A 6,398-nucleotide genomic window follows, 5' to 3' on the forward strand; every position below is an offset into this window, starting at 1 on the left:
CCAGCTCCATCTGGCTTTCTGCCACGGTGGCCCGTGCTCCCTGCTTTTTGTCAGTCCCATGCTGGGATCCAAAGGCTGTTTTCAGATGGGAGGGAAGCCTGTGAGACCAGGAATGGAGCCAAGGAGAATGTATAAGGGGCAACTGAACAGCTTTCTGGATCACTTGGCGAGTGAGGCAAGCTGTGAGTTTAAATCAAAGATTTCATATTCAGTAAGGCAGATGACACTTGCAAAACCTCTACACTAAAAAGATTTTAGGTAGAGGGTCTACCAGGTGCAGGGAAACTTTTTAGTCTTTGGGAAGACGTGGGGTGAAAGCAGCACCACGTACCTCTTCCACAAAATGAATATTTTCGCCATGTGCAGAATGAGAAAGGCCAGTTGGTTGGAAGCATTCCTGCGAAGTGCCCAGCCTCCCCCACAGCATCCTTCCCACACAGGCTCCTGTCCCTAGCACTTCTGGCTGCCCTAGGCCGCCTCAGCACAGCAGGAAAGGTGTGGTATCACCATTTCGACACCAACGTATTCCATCTGGAATTCAAATCCTGGTTCCACCACTTATCATTGGTGACCTGGGCAAGTGATGCGGCCTCTGTGCTGAAGTTTCTCCCCTGTTGGAGGAGAATAATGATGCTACACCCACCTCATGGGACTAAGGCAGGATTGAGTAAATCTTGGCAAATCACTGAACACAGTGTCTGGCCAATAGTAAGCACGCTGTATTGTTATGAAAGAATTCGTCTTGGCTTCTGGAGTATCTGATGGTCAAACACCTACACCTAAAGGAATTTCAGGTATGGGCAAGGACACAGAGAGCTACTTGGGAAGTTCCCACTAGAATCAAACCTATGCCATGTGCTAACATCCTGACTGTACCCTGAGTATTAACTTTCTCATGTTCCTGCTCTTACAGATACTCCTTTAAGAACAGGAGCCAAGTATCAACCTGGCTAGTGGGGCCCTGTCACCTGATTGCTGAGGGAAACAAGTCCCACAACCTATTAGCACTGACCTCTGCTTCACGGGTTAGGGGTGTAGATCCCTCTGCCCACTCAGGTTGGAGGCCCTCACCTCTTCTCTGACTGGCGCATGACTCTAAGACACACAGGTGCCTACCACACCATCAAATCCTCTTTAAAAGCTCTACAAAAGCCAGATGTGCTGGCATATGCCTGTAGTCCCAACACCCTGGAAGACTAAAACTGAAGGACTGCAACTTCGAGCCCAGCCTGGCAACTTTGGGACTTGGCAAGACCCTGTCTCAAAATAAAAAATAGAAAAGGTCAAGTGTGAAGGTTCTGGGTTCAGTTCTTCTACCTCAAAAAAGATTCTACAAAGTGGGCAGCACCAATAATGCCTGGTGCTAATTCAGGCTAGAGGATGACTATTTTACAGATGCCTCAGTGAGGATCAGAAAAAGGAAATCAATGATTTCCAAATGCCAGTCCTAGAGTGTTTTCCCTGGTCTTCAGCAAAATTGGAAAAACAATCATGAGATGTTTTTCATAAAGCTGATACTTTTCATTTTTTAAATTGTGCGATTATGTTCTAGCTTCCTACGTATATATGCAATGAGTATATCAAAAGACTCCCCTTTTCCGCTATCTAGTATAAAGAACTATAAAAATCAGATCCCTCAAATATAAAGAATCAATTAAAAAATAGGCATATAAAATGAACAGACATTTCTCAGACAAAGAAGTAAAAGCAGCAAATAAACATATGAAAAGATGTTCAGCATCACTGGCCATTTGAGAGGACACTGAGAATCCACCTCACCCCACAAATGGCTGCTATCATGAAATCAACCAGTAACAAATGCTGGCAGGGTTGTGGGGAGAAAGGAACCCTTCTCCACTGTTGCTGGGAGTGCAGACTGGTGCAACCCTATGGAAATCAATATGGAGATGCCTCAACCAGGATTAGAGGTCCCATTTGACCCAGCTATTCCTCTGCTGAGTGGGTATCATCCCAAAGAATTAAAAGAATCATACCACAGCAATATATGCGCACCCATGTTTATAGCATGTTTATACTTGGAAACAGCCCAATAGCTCATCAACTTGAGACTGGACAAAGGTGTGTGTGTGTGTGTGTGTGTGTGTGTGTGTGTGTGTGTGTTAATAAAATGGAGTACTACTCAACCATAAAGAATGAGAAACTAGAGACATTTATAGCTAAATGGATGCACACTGAGGCCATGCTCTTAAATGAAATAAACAGGACCCACGTGTAAATACGTTTTTTTTGATGTGAGAAACTAAAAGTGTAAATAAGGATCCAAATGTATAACTGATAATGTGAAATAGGAAGAAAAGGTCTAAAGGGGTAGGGGAAGCGGGAGGAGTAGGGAAAGGAAAGAAGGGAAAGGAAAAAATATGAGAAAAGGAAAAAATAGAAACAAAGTCTTATGAAATAAACAGGACCCACGTGTAAATACGTTTTTTTTGATGTGAGAAACTAAAAGTGTAAATAAGGATCCAAATGTATAACTGATAATGTGAAATAGGAAGAAAAGGTCTAAAGGGGTAGGGGAAGCGGGAGGAGTAGGGAAAGGAAAGAAGGGAAAGGAAAAAATATGAGAAAAGGAAAAAATAGAAACAAAGTCTTTGTAAGTAGGGAGGGGTGGAGGAGTTGAAGGGAGGCAGGGGAATGGGGAAAAAATAAGAACCAAGATATGTCATGTAAAGGTACAAGTTTCCAGTGATGTATGTAACTATTATATATCTAAAATGTACCAATAAACTTAATGGAAAAAAAATCCAACAAAATACTCCTCTTTTATAAAATGATAATGGCAGGAGCTAGGATTTGAAGCACATGTTTTGATTACTTTCCTTGCCTCCTATTATACTATTTTATTTTTTCCAGGAACCGAGGATTCAACTCAGGACCTTACGCTTGCCAGGGAGGAACTGGCACCATGAAGCTAAATCTCCAGCCCTTTTTTTTTAGTGTTTTTGAGAACTCACAGCAACTTTCCTGCCTTAGCCACCCAAGTGCTGGGATTACAGATATGTACTACCATGCCTGGCTCCTATTATATACTACTTATTTTTGCAGTACTAGGAGTTTAACTGAAGGCTTTCTCACTGAGCTATATCCCCAGCCCCTTTTTTAAATTTTTTGAGACAGGGTTTCACTAAGTCATTAAGTTGCCCAGGCTGGACTCAAATGTTCAATCCCCCTACCTTAGCCTCTGAAGGTGCTGAAATTATAAGTATATGCCACCAAACTCAGCCAATTATTTTTAAATAATTTAAAATTAACCTTAAGTATCAAAGTAATCTTTAAAAAAATTTTTTTTGAGACAGTCTTGCTATGTTGTTCAGTTTGGTCTTGAACTTCTGGGCTCAAGTGGTTCTCCTGCCTTATCCTCTCAACTAGCTAAGATTACAGGCAGGCACCACTGTGCCTGGCCAAAATGAAACAACTACTAAACAATTATTATTTTTTGTTTGTTTTTGTTTTTCTGAGACAAGGTCTCACTATGCAGTTGAGACTGACCTAGAACTATGTAGCCCAGGCTGGTCTCAAACTCACAGCGATCCTCCTGCCTCAGCCTCCCCAATGCTGGGATTACAGGCATGCGCCACCATGCCCAGCTAAACAATTATTTATAAATGTTTTAAATCTTTATTAGCATGTTTGTAGTATATAATGTTTACATTCCTTGTGGGAAGTTGGTACCTGGACAACATACTTTCTCTTTGTATCCTCTTTCCCTCCCCTTCCTCCCACCTCCACCCATCTCCTGATCCCCTCCCCACTTTTTGCACATTTTTGCACAAGTATATGTTGACTTTTAAAAAAAAAGTGATGCTGAGGATCAAACCCAGGGGCCTCACACATGCTAGACAAGTGCTCTACCAGCCTAACCAATCACTAAGTAAACTTTGAAATATCTTCAAATAAAGCTTAACACAAGGCTAACTCTTTATAATATATTATGCAAATAATATATTAAAAATTCAGATCCTCACGTGGAAAGGGCAGGTAACTAATGAAGCAGGCAGGGCGGAGTTGCAATTTTTGACAGCTCTCTCTGATAGGAGAAAGGAAAAGGAAACCTTGGGCCAGTCCTAAAGTGCAGCAGCATTTAAGGGAGCATGTCTCCCCCTGGTGGCAACGATGGTGGCAAAATGAGTTTTAAACCACACAGTACTGGAGAGGACCCAATTTGATAGGACCCTTCAGCAAGAAGGTATTTCAAAGTCTACTCTTCATCACAGGGATCTTAGCCTAACCAAGAATGTGAGAACAAAGTTTAAAAGAACTCCTAGGACTAAGAAACTGTTTAGAAAGATGCTGATTTACAAACCCTGATGAACCAACAAAGAAAAAAAAATCACTTTGGCTGTTTAAAAATATCATTTATTTTCACGAAGAGCTTATTCTACTCACATAGTTATATAATAATCATAAAATTATGCCTATCGGAAAACAGGTCAGCTTCGGCTGGTGCCATTGCCAAACTTAAGTGTTTTTATTTCTGGTTTTATTGAGACGGTCTCACAATGCAGCCCAGGTTGGCCTTGAACTTGCTATGCTCTATGTAACCCAGGCTAGCACTTTTCTGCCTCAGCCTCCACAGGGCTGGAATCCCACCCAAATGTGTTTTTTACATTCAAATTGTTTTGTGGTTGTTTTGAGGCAGGGTCTCACTATGTAGCCCAGGCTGGCCTTGAACTCAGCAACCCTCCCACCTCTGCCTCCCATGCTGGAATCACAGGCATTTGAAACCACGCCTGGCAACAAATTCGAACTGTTGATTCATGGCTGGCTGCTCACCTGCAGGTAAAATCAAGGAAGTCTGACTTATTTGTCCGGTTGGAGACCAAGGTAAGGTTTTCCCGCATGCTTTTGCTTATTCTTTTCTGCCTGTATGCAATTTGACCTCTCACTTCTATTACTGTAGATCCAACTTTTATTTGTCCTTAAAATTTTGTCTGCTGGCCTCTTCTTCCTCGAACAAAAATCAAGCTGCATGTTTTCTTTCCCCTCCCTTGATTTTGTTTGGTTTAGAATCTTCTGGTACTTATCACATGTTATTTCCCATGTCAGATTTTAACCTATTCAAAGGCAAAGACCCGTTCAGTCAACCTCAAAACGAGGCAATATGACTTTGCAACTAAGAGCGCCAGCTTAGTAGCTGTCGTCTTGGGCACAACCTTCAATTCCCTTACAGGGAGTAACAGCACATATGCCACAAATTTGTTGAGGCCTCATAAAGAAAACGTTCGTAAAGCAACCGTTCTTTATTGTTCGGTAATGGTTAACTATTATTTTCATTCCTTCCATCCCCAAATAGCCTTACATGCTGCAGGCATTCAACTGTTATTTGTGGGTAAAGCTTACGCTCTACCAAGTACACTCCCCATACCCAGACATACATTAGCATTAATCTGGGCCTGAAGGACTAACATGACCATGATCTACTGGCACTTTCAAATGCTTTATCAACAATGGACAATTCCTCATCATCTAGATCCGCGCTGTCCAATTTTTCTGCAATGCAAAAAATGTGCTATAGACTTCAGTGTCCAATACAGTGGCCATCAGCCACATGTAGCTATTGAGCACTTAAAATTCCCCCACAGCAACTAAAATGGAATTTTCTCATGTTTAATTTTGGTTAAATAGCTCCTCCTGGTGACTACTATAATTGGATACCACACTCCAGAACGTCTCTATCTGCCCTATACTGAGAATTCAACCCAAGGCTTCCACACGGAGCTACAACGCCAGCCCTTTTTAATTTTTTTAGCCTACGTCTCCCTAAACTGCCTAGACTGGTCATGAATTTGTGACCCTCCTGCCTCAGCCTCCTAGAGTGCTGTGGATAAAGGCCAGTACCACTATGCTCCCTGTCAACAATCCTCAACAATCTTTTAAACTCACCCATGTCCTCTTTCTCTAAAGAGTAACCCTCACTAATCAAACGCATCTTCTGACTTCGACCCCCTTTTTTCTTTAGATGCTACACTCTTGTTCTCCTCGAAACTTCCAGGCCTGGCGCGAGAAAACAGGATCTGTTATCAACCCAACACCTAGTGAGCGCGGCACCAGACAAAGCGAGCCAAACAGCAAGTGGACGTGAAGTCACCCGCGTAAAAGTCACTGCGTCCGGGCCCCGTGCAGCTTGATCTCGCGGGCGGACGCGAACGCAAACAGACCGTGAGACAGGCGTGGCAAACACGAGGGCCCCCCCCGTGCGGACCGTCTCCCACGCCGGGCACAGCCTGTTCCGGTCCCCACCCACAGAGCGTCCCGGAGGTACACACCCGACAGCGGCCTCCCTCAGCCGCCCTAAACCAATCACGCCTCCTGTCGTGCGGGCTGTAAAAAGCCCGCCCAGCCTGGCGCCTCGAAACCCCGCCTCCAGACCGTGCCGGCCA

The sequence above is a fragment of the Fukomys damarensis genome, unplaced genomic scaffold (assembly GCF_012274545.1).
Source record: "Fukomys damarensis isolate Sample0158 unplaced genomic scaffold, DMR_v1.0_HiC HiC_scaffold_21, whole genome shotgun sequence".
Taxonomy (NCBI): Eukaryota; Metazoa; Chordata; class Mammalia; order Rodentia; family Bathyergidae; genus Fukomys; species Fukomys damarensis.